Source organism: Dreissena polymorpha, chromosome 14, assembly GCF_020536995.1.
Source record: "Dreissena polymorpha isolate Duluth1 chromosome 14, UMN_Dpol_1.0, whole genome shotgun sequence".
NCBI classification, from domain to species: domain Eukaryota; kingdom Metazoa; phylum Mollusca; class Bivalvia; order Myida; family Dreissenidae; genus Dreissena; species Dreissena polymorpha.
This window is the reverse complement of record NC_068368.1, coordinates 72,935,918-72,953,838: the sequence shown is the minus strand read 5'-3', so window position 1 is coordinate 72,953,838 and position 17,921 is coordinate 72,935,918. Positions and strand designations below refer to the sequence as shown.

At 34.6% G+C, this 17,921-nt stretch overlaps 1 long non-coding RNA gene across 1 annotated transcript; it reads left to right on the top strand.

The window, feature by feature from the left end:
• The first annotated feature begins 191 nt into the window (after positions 1-191).
• On the top strand, positions 192-3,569 carry LOC127857061 (uncharacterized). The gene is made up of 3 exons (XR_008038300.1): positions 192-291; positions 983-1,136; positions 3,017-3,569. It is a non-coding gene; the product is annotated as an uncharacterized LOC127857061 (long non-coding RNA).
• The last annotated feature ends 14,352 nt before the right edge of the window (positions 3,570-17,921 follow it).

Genomic DNA, 17,921 nt, shown 5'->3' with positions numbered 1-17,921 from the left:
CCTTGTAAAAGCAGAAACAAATGTAAAAAAAAACACGGTCACGACATTTTATTAATGACCGATTACACTACTTAACAGACAAATCAATTTCATGCACTGACCTGTTTGGCACATGACCCGTAACCTTCCGGTGTTAAGGCTATTTAAAGACGCGCGCGCTAGGTTACACTCCACGTTTCATTGCTCAGTAGCACAGGTCGAGGCTCAAGATGACACCGGTGAAAACAATGTGCATGATAATCGTTGCCATGGCAATTTTGTCGATTTTCCAGTCCCGAAATCTTGTTCAAGGTAGGAAATAACTATATAACTTTTGTACAGAAGATCTGATACAAGATGTTAAATTGTAAACATAATATTTTATAAAAAAAAAACGTTATAATTTTAGTAAATTGGTTATGTTTGTCTTAAATAGTTTTTTTTATTATTGAATTATGCACTTCGAAAATAAATAAGTTACAAAACAATTATGCTATTGATTGTTATAATAATTTTCATAATTTGATGTTTATGTATTCTGTTTGAGAGTGCTGAATGATTTACATGGCTAAGTAACTTATTCGCAAGCATTAATTACATGACATGCCAGGCAGGCAACACCAGTTAATTGTATTTCGACTGTTACATTAAAACGTAAGACACCTGATTCGATTCTTAATTTAAAAAAAAGACTTTTGCCAAAAAATAGCTTCATTTTAATTGTCAGTTTGTTTTTTCTTCCATTAATATGAATTGCTCGTTTATCTTTATTTTAAACGTTATTAAGGCATTTATCACTCATAACATCAATGCGTCAAATTCCTCATTAATTGGCTTTTCCTTTTGAGGAAACCATCTTTCAATAAAAAATCCATAAAAGAGTCGTTCCTGAATAGCTTGTATGTACTAATCTGGGACGACACTAAACGCGCACGCATTAAACCCAGTTTTCGCAAAACGAGGCTCTGTATAGTGAGCTGATTGCATTTCATCCCGTCTGCAGCCCAGTCAGTGGTAAACAGCCCAAGTTTTCATCGTGTTAACTTCCGTACGGGTCCAGACGGACGACCGAACCTTGGGGGCATCGGGAACGAGCTGGACGTTTTTTTCGGCGGCGCTGATCCTATGAGCACCGGAAGTCGAGGACCCTTTATGAGGTAGGGGCTAGTATAATGGTGTTAGTGTTTGCATTTGCTTATACGTTGTTGTTTTTATCACGAATTATCAGCGCTTAAGTGTAACGGCGGCGTTTATTTGTCAAGCGCTGTGAATCAGATAATGACTAATTATTTCATCCTTCTGAAAGTTTATTCAATAGCATTCAATAGCATTATTTCACATGGAACGCCTATTTTTGTACGTGGTACAAATTTTTTTGTTTCAAAGATTTTTTTGGTAAGAAAACTCGTGAGTAGGATATAAACTATACGTTGCTTCCGACATTGAAGTATTTAATAATTATTTGGGACATCAATTAGTGATATGTACGTTATAGAAGTTTAATTTTCATTATTTGATTTTCAAATAACGTCGATATCTTTAACTTGTTTATAATTGTAACAAATATGGATTTCCAGGTGAAAAATAGATTTAAAAAGCATTTGTTAATGAAAAATATGCCCCTGCTTCAGAATAAAATAATTACACCGTGGATTATTTTTTAACATCAGACACGTTTTGTGTTTTGGACCAAAACGACAAATTTTGTGTAAGAATTTGTTCCAATTTGTTGTTAGAACCCCAGCACCCTACATTGCAACGTATTTTGTTAAACAATACAAATATTTTCAATATGACGTGTATGACCCTACCAAATAACATCAGATTCACATGTTATGCAAAAAGAAACGGACATATGCAACGTGTTATAAACTGCAGCCACTTAGTCTACTGGCACATATTGTAAGAGTATTAACATTGTTAAGTAGGTTTTAAATGTCTGTACATGTACGACATCCATTTGTTTACGGAAGTAAACGCTTATCAATTGAGAATGATGATGAATGTATGTGCGAATGTTTAGTTATCGTTATACAAAATAAAAAAACTATATCGTTTAGATGGGAATTAATTAAACCGCAAAGAGTGTTTACCGCTGGTTGAAGATTGCACAGCAAGCTAAAAATGAAATAAAATTAAGCTGGTGTGCAACACATATACATCTGTCAAATACAGTGGTGTGTGTTAGTCATCCAGTGATGGCGTCTTGATAGCAGTCAACTTCCTCACACTGACTTACATCAGTTACACAATTCCGCAATATACAATTATTAAATTAGTAGCGCTCGCTTGGTCATTGTCGGTTCCAGTACTACTTAAGTATACTCGAATGTACCCCGGTTACGGAAAATAGACTTACACGTACCCGGCCAATTAAGACTGTACCCGAGTTTTATTCCCGTAGTAAATCTGATGTCGTAAAACGCACTACGGAATACGTAACAGAATTCTCCTCGAACAAAACCTTACATACCATTCTTTTTGTAGTAGGAGTTTCGATAATATGGAGGTCATTTTACAAAATATAGACATAAATATTGCCATAGTTAATTTGAAAAAAAAAGAGTAAAAAACCACCGCTTTAGCTTTAGAATTCCCGCGTACGTTTTAGTACATTATCGTACCCAAGGTACATTTAAGTATACTTAAGAGTGCCCGGGGTACATTTAAGTGGTCCCCGAGTTAAGATGACCAATCGAGCTTTAGCCTGTCGTAGGTTGAGTTTTCAATCTTGGTTTTGCTATTTCCAATTATGTGTAAGCAATATACATTAATACGTGCAGACAAATATGTTTTAAACACGATTAACGGAATTAAATATCCGTTTTACTGATCTCTGACTGCACATTATTGAGATACTTTTGAATTTGGTATGAATTTGTTTGCAGTCTTGTAATGTCTTGTAATGTAGGACAAAAATGCGGAAAGTGTCGTCCTGGATGAGCCTGCGCGGACAGCGCAGGCTAATCTGGGACGACACTTTACGCACATGCATTAAACCACATTTTCACAGAGCATGACGCAAATTTATTTGCAGACCACCTCCTATGATGCGATTACCAGGACGGTTTAGAATGATCTTCTGGTGAAATCATATTCCTTACTGTCATTCCACTCGCTGTCATCGACTCATTTATTTATTCCTGTATGTTGTATAGTCATGCTTCAACACATGTTTATGCCATTTTATTAATATGTTTGAATGTTTTTGTTTAGGTTTTTTATTAGAATTGATGTTGTTTTTTAATTAATCGTATCGAGTTTTATGTTTTAGTTTTTTATAAGGTCTTTATTACATTTTTTTAGTTTTACGTATTAACTTTATAATGATTCATTTGTTATAGGAAAATTTTTGAAATGATTAATAGGGAACTTATAATGTTTATTGATTAGTTGTATGGACACGAAACATGTGTTTTAATTTAATGTTCAAATGTTTTTGTGTGTTGTTTTCTTGTCGCACATACGAATAATACAATATAACAGAGTCGAGCTTTCATAAATTGAGCTGCGTTCTGAGAAAACTGGGCTTAATGCATGTGCGTAAAGTGTCATTCCAGATTAGCCTGTGCAGTCCGCACAGGCTAATCAGGGATGACACTTTCCGCTTTTATGGTAATTTTAGTTTCAAGAAAGTCCCACCTTACCGAAAATCACGTTTAGGCGGAAAGTGTCGTTCCTGATTAGCCTGTGCGGACTGCACAGGCTTATCTTGGATGACACTTTACGCACATAAATTAAACCCAGTTTTCTCAGAACAAGGCTAAATTGTCTACGTATATCATGTCAGCATTCTCAAATTCAAAATCGTCACGTGATGTCGCATGCAGTTTCACTCAATTATAGACTGTGTTCATTAAAGGACTTCATTGATGGTGCATTTAATAACAATCAGATATGTTGTTCTATAATTGTTCGATAAATAAACGTTATATTTTAAAACAATATTTGTGTGTTTTTCTTTATAGGTTTGGTGATTTACATTAAGTTAGTAAACTTAAAACCGGAAATCTCACATAAGAACAAGGTATAGGTTGACTGCACCCAGCGTGGACCACAATACGTCAACAATATCGCATGCCGAGGCAATAGCGACGCAATATTTCATCCAAGTCGTTACAAAACATGAACAGTTAGTGATTGCACGTGACGTTAAATCTCGGATATTTTAATTTAAAGGGAGCCTTTCGCTTTATATTGACTAATGTAAATATTTGATCTAAAAAGCTTCAGTAAATAAAAAGAATAAAATTAAAAAAAAAACTTTACTGGGCTCTGAAGTAAAAGTAAAACGCGTAGACCACTCGGCCATCCGTTCTCAAACATTTCAGCGACGTATTTTATACTTTATAAATAATTAAAGGCAATTATCGTAATATCACAGAATATAACGACTACAACAAAACTCCCCTCTAAATAATTAGATCGTTTAGCGTTTCAACGTATATAATGTTCAGGTTTTTTAAATCGTCAAAAGATGGATATAATGGATATTTAGAGCATGGTAAATGTTTAAAATTAATGTCCATATTAATGTTTCCTCACAAATATCATTACTACAACGAAAATTTGCGTAACTGAAATGATTTTTTTTCAATTTTGTCAATTTATTAAAACGTGAAAAGGTTCGTTTAATAGATCGTATAAAGTTATTTCCGATATTTGTAGGAAACAAGAAAATTGTCAAATACACATACTTTTTTTTAATAAACGTAGGTAATTGTTTTGAGTAGATAATTGTCCATTCGATTTCATAGATGTACACAAGCGACATGCTCGTGTAGTTACGGCTCTCTAGAACCTAACCCTAATCTGCAGTAAAAGTTTACATGAATCGTGTTCTGAGAACACTGAACATAATGCATGTACGTAAAGTGTCGCCCCAGATTAATCTGCAAAGGCTAATCAGGGACGACACTTACCGCTTTTATGATATTTTTCGTTAAAATGAAGTCTTTTCTTAGCACAAATCCAATTTTGGCGGTGTCGTCCTTGATTAGCCTGTGCGGACTGCACAGGCTAATCTGGGACGGCACTCTGCGCACTTGCATTAAACCCAGTTTTCTCAGAACGCGACTCATGTCATCGTCTTACTAATAAAACAATTAGCATAACGATCGACGCATCGCTGAATGTGATATTGTTTGGCAAACGCCACTCTTTACATTCTACAAACATTTCCTGTATTTTAAAATCCTTTCAAAATAACGCATGACGTGGCTCAGCATTATTTGTACCTCAGGAGTATTGCTTCGTTTTTCCAGCGCAATCCAGAGAAAAATTTTTATGATGATACCATAATATGCAGTCCGCACAGGCTAATCAGGGACGACACTTTCCGCAAAAACTTGATTTTTGCTAAGAAGAGACTTTCTTGAAACGAAAAATATCATAAAAGCGGCAAGTTTCGTCATTGATATTCTTGAGCGGACTGCACAGGCTAATCTGGGACGACACTTTACCACGGCCGTTAATCACGCGCGCCACCTGTTTTTTGAGATGCATTGATAAATGAGCCAATTCTACTTCCGATGTGGCGTTCAGGCCCGGAATTATTTAAATTTAACGAATAATTTTACAGGGTGATTAGGTTTTATATGTTTTTTAAAAACATATTTTGCATTATTTTTAAAACTCGGCCAATGTAGTGCGATTCAGTGACTTTGAATTCATCCAAAGATTTTCGGAAACATACACACAATCCATTTGGAAACGTGAGGACCTTTATAAGTTATAGCATGGTGGAATTCGTAAAAGCAAATCGATGTCTTTTGCCTGCGTGACGAGCAAATTCCCAGTCAATTAAATCGCTCAGTACATAAAGCGATTGCTTTCAACCTGTACAAGTAAATGCGTGCACAAAAACGTCGGCATCTAGTCGATATAATAGATTAATTTGCATTTTTCAAAAAGATAGCCAATGCGAAGGAGGTGGCGCTCAGATTATGAGGTTGCGCCTATGCATATTTAAAGCTATTTTAAAGTAAAGTATTTTATGTTATGGTTTTATTATGTTTACAGGACTTACATTATTTTTCGTAAGTTTACTTCTTTAGCACATTTGAGTCGCGTGCGTTTTTAATGTAAAAAACGTAGTTTTATAATAATGTCTTGGTGGATTTAAACATTCGTCTTTATAAGATAAGAACATTGAACATGTATAATACAAAAAGTTCACGGGAAAAGACCGAGCTATCTTCATTTTTTGGAGTTGATTGTGGGAAAAACAACATATATGTGCTTAATTATGATATATCGACCTTGGCCTTTTAGTGAATTCAGCATTTAGATCAAGGGGCACAAATCATCTTAAATTTATTTCGTGAATTAATATACTGTATACAAATATTGCTGTCGATGAATTTATTTTTATAATGTTGAACATTCAGTTATTGGTTTTATTGAGTATTACAATTTTTTGGTATATACATGTATCGTACAATATGTTTTATTCATGTTGGTGACTTCCTAATTGAGTTGATCACTTATATATTTAAAAAAACAACATCTTATTTATCATAGAATGTGTTTATGTTTTGTAAAGATTTGGGCCTTCGTATGTACGTTGAAAAATAAATTAAATATAACAAATAACATAATCTATGAAATCTACGTCATGTGCTAATGTCATTGCGATACGACTGTTAATTGATACATCCTGCATTGGCGCCTTCTCCTATCATTAGCGCCATCTCCTTAGCATTGTCTCCATCTCTTTTGGAAAAATGCACAATTATCTACTACGTGGACAAGAAGCCATTATTTTTGTGCATGTAGCATCTAATGTATGTTGTACGCAGTTGTTAGTGATTTAATTGGAAGGATATTTGTTCGTCATACAGGAAAAAACTCATCGAAATGCTTTTTAAAACTCCATCATGCCACAACTTATAAAGAATCTCACTTTTATAAATGGGTTGAGAGTGTATGTTTCTGTACATTTTTGGATGAATTAATCTTCGCTGAATCGCACTACATTGCCCGATTTTAAGAATAATGCGAAATATGTTGAAAAAAAAAACTCAACATAAAACCTAATCACCCAGTAAAATTATCCATGAAATTTCAAAACATCCAGGCCTGCACGCCACCTCGGAAGTTGCATTGGCTCATTTATTAATGCATCTCAAAAAAAGAGGTGGCGCGCATGATTAACGGCCGTGTTTACGTACATTCAAGAAACCCCCTTTTCACAGAGCACGGCTCATATGGTAGTTCAGGTTGAGTTGTCAAGCATGTATGCAACACTCGTTCATATTCCTATATGTCGTCGTAATTTCATGACCGGACCCCGAGTAATATGACGAAAAGAAATTTAACATGAGAAAAAGATTAAAAAATGTACCATGTCGGTGTTAATCGCATTAAAGAATAGTGTGAGTCATTTCGCTGGTTTGTACAAATGAATCCATCTAATCGTGATGTTACAGACTTTATCAGCAACATTAGAGTCAATGCTCACATTGTATCATAAATTCAGAACACAGCACGTTTTAAAATGTTATTTTGTGTTCAGGCATGTTCAATTAAAGATTTAAAAGTGCTTATTAGTTTTGCAATTTATGAAGAGAAAAACCACTGGAGTTTGCAGACGAAATTTTATATTAATGTTTAACTTAAGTGCAACATAAATGATACATTAATTTATTATTGATTTATCTAATATGATTTGTATCCCAATGTTAATAACTGTATAAGCCATTATTAATACATTTCAACATAATCTTTCATAATTTTATGTTTCAGTGATACAAGCCGCGTCTTATGCCATGTGCGGCAAGCGTAATTCCAGCCCAGCCTGTGCAGCCGCGCAGTCTGGTCAGGAGCTTCCCTGTCCGCTATAAAGTAACTCAAGGTTTAGTGGTCTCATGCACAGGCTGGTCTATGACATACTACCAATTTGCGGCCAGATATAATTTAATTTATTTCCAATAAGTTTAGTTTAATAAACACCGGCTCGTGCTTGACCATATTGATTACCATGAGCGTTACCGTGATACGTAGATATTAAAACAAAGACACCCCTTAATATTTAATTAGAATACAACAAATTACATACTCCGAGTTGGAGTGCCGGAAGGACGTCATTGATTATCAATTTGATAGCTAAGATTCAATGTCATTCGAAACGTTAGGCAAATATAAAATATTTATCGAGCACTACCGTTTCCCGAGTATTTCGTATTAGAAAGCAAGTGAGGCCCATTGAGCATACAAATTGAATAAACTGCCGTGTCATGTCTCTTCTAATCATCGCGGATGACGTATAGATATGCACCCTGGTGGCGTTCATTCACCTCATTCTAATATACCAAAGGCTGTTAGCATAAAACTGTTAGTGAAGCAAGAAATGATTACCAAATTGACGGAAGTAGAGTGCACAAAGTTTATTTACAAAAACCACAAATGATTGAATACAATAAGTGTGCGTAACGGTTTTGATTTATTGATAGAAACATGTTATTCATTGGTATATACGATTTTAATGAAATACAACACAAGCGCGAGTCTGATATGAAACAAGGAAAATGGGAACTCAAAGAAACAATGTTTTCAAGTTTTATGTATAATTGTAATTAAAATAAAATTATTCGTACTTACAACATTTATCTCAAAACCTGCAACCACAGAAAAGTTATTGAGCGGCGACCGGTATTTATCACTCCCCCTCCCGGAATGGTGGCATATCCGTTTTCCGGAGGTTTTGTTTACATATTGAGCTGATTTTGGGTATGTGCATCTACCTAAATGCTTTACAAATAAGGTGTGAGTTTGTTTCGGTTCATTGAATTTCGGCGAAGTTATGGGCCTTAGACTTAGACAGTATATCAATAATAACCGTTTTCCGGAGTTTTTACGCAACGCTTTGAAATATTGGACTGTTTTTTTTTTTGCAATTGACTCTACCAACATGCTTTACAAATGTAGTGTGAGTTTCGTTCCGGTCCATTGATTTTTGACGAAACTGTGTGCAATTGAAATTGAAATATTCTCTTTAATAACCGTTTGCCTAAGGTCTTACGAAACACTTTCAGATAGTCAGCTGTTTTTGGTATGTGAGTCTACCTACAAGACTTACAGATAAAGTGTTGGACATAGAAATTTTCTCTGAAATAGCTGTTGGGTGGCTTCAAAGCGCAGTCTGAGGTATTGTGTTTAATGTCTTGTTTTTCTACTCTTTAGTAGTTTACCTTTATCCAACTGGCGCCAAATGAAACACCGAATCATATCTGCCTGATAAGTATTTAAACAAAAAATTTCAGCACAATACTTCCAAATCAACTTAAGTTACTAGAGCGACCTTGACACTGACCCGACTGACCAAATAGAATGCTGAGCTACTTTGCCATGTACTCTTTTATGTTATATTTAAGTCATGCAAACTAAAGTTCATTTCCGGAAATCACCTATTTTACGCCATACACACGCCGGACCGTACTCAATTTTCGATGTTCATTTTGTTTTACATCGTTTTACGACTTGTTAAGAACATAAACCGGAATATTTTGCATATATATTGGATATGGCACGAGTTGTCATATCATACCATATTTTATTAAACGAGTTCTGGAATTTTGTTAGTAAGCAAGCCTTTGACGAGATTTCAAACGAATTTCCTGGACTAGTTTAATAAAACATGGTATGAAATGACAACGAGTGACAGATCTTTTTTATCACATGCTTTTAAATGAGAAAATTAAATAAATATTTACGCAAACATAATAATAAATCCCGAATGTTGTTTACATTTAGTGATGCCATTTGACGTTGCAACGTTCTTTCAGCAAAATAGCAAAATGCGATTGGTCAATCGAACGAAAATAAGTTAATGAAAACGCATAAAAAGTATATTACACATGTGTAAGATAATAATATTCGTAACGGTTATATTACGTAGGAAACAGGGTATGGCATGTGATAAATCATTATATTTTTGGACAGTATTGAAATGAACTAATGACGCGAACAAGAAACGGCGCTAGCGCGTCATGGGATACTTTTGGCCTCGTGAATTATTTTACTACACACGTTTTGCATAAAAAAAGTTTATTTTGCGAGGCTTAGAAAATCTGAACTAAGAGCCTTGGCCGAGCAAAATAAACTTCGCTTTATTCGGCGCCCACCTTGTATTCGATTTATCCCATCAATTTTCTAAGTCGTCAATTTTTTAAAGCGGGTATATACGATTTTTTTTATGTGTTTAATTGTAATATATTGATAAAATATGTTACAATAACACAAAATAGGCAAGAAAAATTATACATTAAAGCCGAATTTCATAAAATGCAGCAAAGACAAATTAGCGCCCCAAGCCGATAGTGACGTACATATTTTCCTACAATAACCGAAGCATTCGTCTTTGTATTAGGATCGGAGATAGTGTTCGTGTGTCGTATGAATAGATATCGTTGCAGGAATTCAAATAAACCGTTAAACTAAGTTTAGATGCACATCGTACATGTATGGTATACATGCTGGCGAATTCGGCTGTACAGCCGTTTTCAATTTCAGAATTAAATATCTGGCTTATTTTACATTTTTCGACACATGTTCTTCTTAACTTTTATTTTAATTTATATTGAAATATATATATAATAAGTTTTTTACACAGTTTATATAAATTCATAAATATTTGACAAAATCGTATATACCCGCTTTAAAAATATAATAGGAAAATAGAACTACACGGAAAATATCAAAGTTATTTTAAGCAAACATTGTTTTATTATTTTATTCGTGGCGAGCCTAATATATTTTAAAAAGATCAGGCATTAACCTGTGTTTCTGTTTATCATACCTCTATGTCCCCGATTTTACAGAAATAATGAAAAAAACACACACAAAACTGCAGCTTTAGCGGGAAAGAATATGAATTTTGTCGTTTGACGTGTTGATAATGACGCCATGAGTACGCGCACTTAATACGGTAATTGTAAAAAATGTTGCTTTTTTTTGCTTTTTTGTGTTGCAATTTGTGTTTGAACATATAACAACATTAATCTCAAAATCAAATTGGTATCAAATTGTTTGTTTTGTTGAATCTGATTCGATTTTACTAAAAATGATTACTTTATAGTTGATTCTGAGAAATATGACCATCCTTCATACATGGCTGATATAAAAGTCCGCCGCGTGTTACAGCTATAGTTCAGCATTGCCGAAATAAAGGAAAATATATTCAACAGTGGTTCATTTCGGCAATGCACGTCTGATGATGGGATACGTATTTTTCCTTGTTATTGAAATGGTTTAAAGCTATCCCGAATACCACAGTGAGTTCAGAAACAAAAAGAACACACGATGTCCCTTTAAAAAGTCGAATTTAGCTGAATTGATCTCGGAGGGAATAAACTTTTCTGTAGGAGCAGTTACAACTGTCTTGCAATCTTTTTACCGTCGTAAGTAGGAAAATAAAAGGAAATCATTATCTTGTCGCAATAAACGAGATTATTTTCACACATAGAAAACAATGTCACACGATGAGTAGCTCTTGCGTTGTTCAAGTTTAATTGGGTTATAACGGTATTTGTGTTAATAAAAAAACGTTATATGTCTTACATTAACGTCTTCAACTTTATTTTCGTATCAGCGTTGTTCTTATAGTACGCTGTATATATAGCATAGGAATAGTTATGCAAAGAGGTCAACGGCGCAACCGGATGTAGCATGAAGGTTGACCTTGACAACAAGCTGGTCGTCCTATGTATCGCGCAGACAAACCTCAGACCCGACACCGTGCTGTGGTCAGAGGCAGGGAAACGACTCGTCATAATTGAGTTAACTGTACCTTGGGAAATCAGATGCGAGGAGGCCTACAAGAGGAAAAAGTCCATCTTTACGGAGCTGCTAAAAGCTTGCAACCAAATAGGCTGGCGTGCTTAGTTGTTCCCCATAATAGAAGTAGGCGCTAGAGGGTTCTGTGCACAAATCCGTGTGCCGACTGATGTCAACAGTCGGGTCTACTGGCATGGATAGGCGGCGGACTATTCAGAAACGAAGTCAAGCTGCAGAACGTTCGTCACAACCACCATAGAACCTGAGTCTACATGAGGTTTATGCGTGGTTGTGAAATTGTATTCAACTAATTAAAGGACGACATAAGATTTAGCGGGTATATTTGTCGTTCTGACGAGTTTTTGTCTTTGCGACCCGCCTACACGTCCACTCAAAATAACGACAAATTTATCTACCAAATAACAAAACACACGCCGATTAAAAAGTCACCGATGACCTTATAACCTACAAGCATGCCAGAACGATGGCAGAAATTGTGGCAGAAATCAACAAACCTTCGTTTCGAAATTAGATTCATGGTGCTATCCTTTCGTCATTGTTTGTACAATCCATGCAACAACCGCATATTTAGATGCAGATTAATGACACCGCGTAAACTGTTCAAATATAATTATGGAACAGTAATGCCAACCAATAACCGACGTGTCGGTGTCGCACCCTGCACCAACATCAACACCTACAAGTTCAGATTGCTGCGGTATTTAACATAAATGTCAACAAATATACGGCTAAAACACGGTATTGGCGCTGATAAAGGAATTTTCATGTTATATGCATGAAATAAAAAAAATTAAGTCTCACTCGAACAAAGCTAGAATATAAAAAAGAGAATCCTCTAAATATCATACTGGAATTATGCATTTACTGACTTGGTTTTATGCGGAATTCTATCCTGCAAATACTTGAAACTTGCTAATTTGATGAAACGCCTATTTATATAATTATATTCAATGACGTTGTACAAAACATATATATGTACATAAAATTGATAAAAATAAGAGGTATTGATAATATTATGCAGCATTAATTAAAGGATTGATTTTCTAAATATGTGTGATATAAATAATAATGCTGTAAGAAACTTAAGCAATAAAACAATACCGGCTACACTAGTAAAACACAGTAAAAGTAAAATATTATGTAATAAATTGATATAACTAGGGTTAAGACAATAATTAAAATGATATTATGAGCAAATATTTGACAACATAAAGACACTGTTTTTCATTAACTAAAAGGATACGTAAAAGGATATTTCTGTACTCTGGCTGTCGGATCCCACAGCTTTTAGTTACCTGTCACCCTTAAGGACACTTCTTTTGGGTTTTAACCTTATTTGAACTATCGTGACTACAAGTCACTAATAGACTGACCAAGTGTGACTACAAGACACAACTTGAAGGTTAAAATTACAGTGTGACTATAAGACATAACTAGAGGGCCTAAGCGTGACTAAAAAGCAGCTGGTTGATGTAACTCAATCATTGAGCAAAGAAACCCTAATGATTCTTGGTTACCAGTCACTTGTACAATAAATATCCTTTTCGAGCAAAGAAGCCCGCGCAATTCTTTAATTTCTTGGTCCTCCGAGTCCTAGTGACAAATAAGCCCGTACAACTGAGTCTCGATTTTTTTTTAAATCACAGGTATTCAAATTAAAATAGGTTGTAAAAGTCTCTGAAGAGAAATGTTTTCAAATTCCTTTTGAAAATGTCTATTGAGGCGGAAGTGCGGATGCTTAATGGAAGGTCATTCCACAGTTTCGGACCAACAACTCCGAAACTCCTGTTCAAGAATGTTTTTCTCTTTGTGCGTTTCACATCATAACATCCGTTATACAAGACGGTAGATCGTAGGTTACGTGCTGGTACTGTTTCTTTTAAAAGTTCTGTAAGGTATTTTGGCGCGTGACCAACATAACAATTATACATGAAGGCCTGTAATTTGAATGTTATCCTTGCCTTTACTGGTAGCCAGTGAAGTTCATATAAAGCATCTTTTGAACTGTCATATCTGTCGACCGAGTACAAATTTGGCAAATATTGCTTCTTGAATTAAAGAAATTGGCAAAATATTATGGATATGAATTTATAAGCAAAATACCGTCAGTAGAAGGTTTTGTTTCAACTCTGAAATTCAAACAGTAATCTGTTGTTATATGCCAACATTTTTTTACAAAATAACATTCATTTGAACTTTTATTGACATCTAGAACTCGACTTTATATTATGATAAGTAGTAAAACCATTTAAATCACATTGCTAGCCAAGATATTCGAATGAGAGCTTGTTCTTTGTCAAACTTTCCAGTTCTAACATTTGTAGTGTTGGTAATATTTACAAGTTTATACGGCAATACTTTTTTTGTTTCATTATCGAAAAGTATAAATCCTGCAAAGGCTCATGTGTATCCAAAGTCAAAGTTGGCCAAAATGGGTGGTGCTGTATTGTACCATTAAAAAACAGCAACTCAATCAAAAAAGTTATAGACACTACACAAACAGGTATAATTGAATGAAACATTAAAGAATTATTCTACTTGTCATTAAAACATTGTTTTTCTCAATAGAAAGTTCCATCATATGTGATATAACGTGCATCATTATCTATTAACCTCTGCAGCCAAGAGCAAAAAAAGTGATGCAATAACTCTCTTGATTGAATATTGCATCATTCTTACATCACTGTCTGTTTGAGTAATTGACTACAAGACAATGTTACCCGAATTTCTTATCCTAGAAGAAGCTGTCCAATTTCTTTTCTGTTCTTTACCATGGTACATCCCTAAGACAAGGGAAGACGACAAAAGCAAACCTCTGGGAACAACTCTGGTAAGTTTGTATTGAATTGGTAAACCACACTCTTTAATTGAAGTGTCTGTAACCAATATCCCCATTTTATACTGTCAATGACCCTGTTTTTTATTCATATTACAGTATTGATGTGTAAGGCTAAAATTCGACATACTGCCAGTCGGCAATTTGTAATATTTTGGTATATTTATAGATTCTTTCATCTAGATTCTGATAACAGGCAACATTTTAAGTGATTTGATTTATTATAATATGCAATTGAAACTGAGTATTTTTGCATTCCATATCATTAGACTAGTAAATTCAAACAGAAATATTATGAGAATTCAATGAGCTCAGACTTAGTATTGGATACATTGCTGATATTGTCAAATGGTTACAAACACTACTAGACATGTGATTTGACCCAACTGTTGTTTAATAGTTTAAAGGAAAGTGTGCAATCATTGTTAATGCTATAACATTGAATAATCATCAGGTCGTGTGCTATTTCTTTTGTCAATCAGATAATTTTCTTTAAGAATCTACAAGTTATTCCAGTTTGCTTATGTATTAAAGCATATTGCGTACTCATTACAACTATGTTTTGTAAAGTCTAAATTTCATCCGTATACATAGAGGAACAAAAATGAGAATGCAATTGTTTGTTTTTCGGAAGCAAAGATAAGCCAGACGAAGATAAACATAAGATTAAAGCTAGAATGGAGAAGACGAGGCTAAAGGTACAAGCTTAGTGAAAAAAAATAGAGGGAAAATAAGGCGAAACACGAGGAGCTAAAAAGGGTTGATAGAGAAAGAAGAAAAGATGCAATACTACTTAAAAACAACAATTACTTTCCGATTCAAATTTTCAACAAGAATTAAGAAGTAAAAAACGTGAAGAAATGAAAAGGTATCGCCCGAAATAGAAAGAAAAAGCATCCCTGGCATTATCGGTTAATAAGAGTGCTGAATTAAGAAGTCCGAAACTGCTGAATTAAGTAGAAAGAAGAAAGAAGCTGTGAAAAGAACACAATCATGGCGTATCAAACTGAATGAAAGTATACAGAAAGAGTGTATTCAGATTGATTGTGAAATTGGAAATACTGGGTCAGCCAGAGATTCACCAATGAATAACGTGTTACCTAAAACAACTCTGTACAGACTTTAAAAAAGGTAAAAGAAGTATAACCAAATATCCCAAATAGAAAAGCAGTCATCATAGGTAAATTAATTGAATCACCATCAACATCAAAGTTTCTAAATAGGAATACAATGACAATGACACCAGATTGCAGAAAAACTTGAATTGACAGATACTGTTATACAATCTGTGCCAGAGAGCATTTCAGAAGTGAAAACAAGGAAAGGGGGTGCAACGAAACATGCATACAACATCATTTGTGACGCATTACTGAATAAATATAAAAGGCAGAGACTTTAAAGTATCAGTGAAAGGGAAAAAAGCTAGTTCTACATGGTGGAAGACGAACCAAAGAGAAAGAAGAAGAGATGAACTTAACTCTCCTTTAAAGAAATCTGTGAAAGATTTTTTCTAACTCAAGAAATCAGTAGGGAAGTGCCTAATAAACGTGAAACTGTGAAAGTAAGAAAAGGTGGCCAAAAAGAAATACTACAAAAACATGTGATGACTATGACATAAGAAGAAGCCAACAACGAGTACAAGTTAAGAAACCCTAGTCACAAAAAAGGACTACCTTAATTTTCTTAATTGAAACCAGTGAATGTAAAAAAAGGCAGAAGATCATGCATATGCCTTAAGTGCTGTAACGTGGCCCTAAAAAGTGAGGAACTAGCAAATGTAAAAACAGCAGTGAAAGACCATGGAGATTGGATGAAATTTCAGTAGATTAGAAAAGCTTAAGTGATGCTACTTTTTGTAAAGATGACACCAATCCAGCTATTAATTTTTTTAGAAGATAATGCAAACAATGCGGTGTGAACTGTTTGCAGAGTTATCTTTCACCATTTGTTGAAAAGTATAGTGACAGGCAGATATCATGGTATCAATGGGAAAGTATAGAAATAGCAAAAGATTATAGAGTAAAGCGTTGCATCTCCAGTGTGCCTAAAGAAACAGACATACAAACATTAATTACATGCTTAGAAACTTACATGCAAGAGTATCAAGAGCACGTTTTCAGGGCCAACTGGCAAGAGCAACATATAGGAATTTGTCTTGATATAATTGGTGAGGGTTCTATTGCTATGGTCATGGGTTTAATTGAGAACTATGGGTGTGTTTTTCAAAGTGAAAAAAAAATCTGGATTCTTCGACAGGAACTAAGTTTCAATACACCCAATCATGTGTTACTATACAGAAAAATAGAGAGAAAAAGAATTAAGGATAAAGCATGCCATTATTGGCATCAGTGAAGAAACCAAACATGATGCAGACTTAGCTATCACTTTTGAGAACAAAGCTATAGCAATTCTGAAGAACAAAAGGTGTGAAAGTTAGGGAGATCCGTGAGTGGACAGATGGCTGTGCTGCCCAGTATAAGAGGAAGAAAGCCATTGCTGACGTAAGCCTGAGGAAAAAGCCATCTGTAACAGGACATTTTTTCGAAACATCACATGGAAAGAGTGTTTGCGATGGTCTCGATGCGACAGTCAAGAATGCTTGCTTCAGAGCTATAATCAGCTAATGAAAGGTGATAGGTTGTGCAGAAGGTGCATATCATTTGTACAGGGAAACTGAAAATGGAAATTACAGATACTGAAGCTAAAACAGTTTCGAGAAGGGAGTTCATACTTATTAAAGATGTTGAGAGAAATAGAGAAGAATCTGAGTTTCAAATTATCGATCTTATTCACGAAGTTTAAACAGTTTCGTTATAGAGTACATTCTTAATAGGAAACAATTTAAAATAAAACTACGCGTTTGAGATATGCGGACTTTAAAATAAGTTTATATAGTTTGCTTAGGAACACTCACTTTCAAGAAAAGTTGAGATATTTGACAATAGAGTCTCCCTAAGTGAATAATGACAATTAAGACATAGAAAGGTGTATTCTTGTTTTGGAGCGCTTTATATCTAGCCAAATTTTAAATCGTTTACAGTGATATTTTTTCATTTTTAACCAATGAGTTTTAAAAGTGCACATGTGCTGAAACTATTAGCCTTTTCCAAAAACAATGAGCTTTTTTGGTTTTTATGTTGTATGCTTAAAATTCTGATTTTGGCAGCGTTGGTACATGCCGTTTATAATGCAAGCGTCAGTGCATACCCCACAGTACATAAAGTCATCTTCACTTTCGTATTGAAACCAACTATAAGTTATTTGCCATTTAGACAAAAACTTCTTCGAAATAGATGTAAATGCCTCGCTT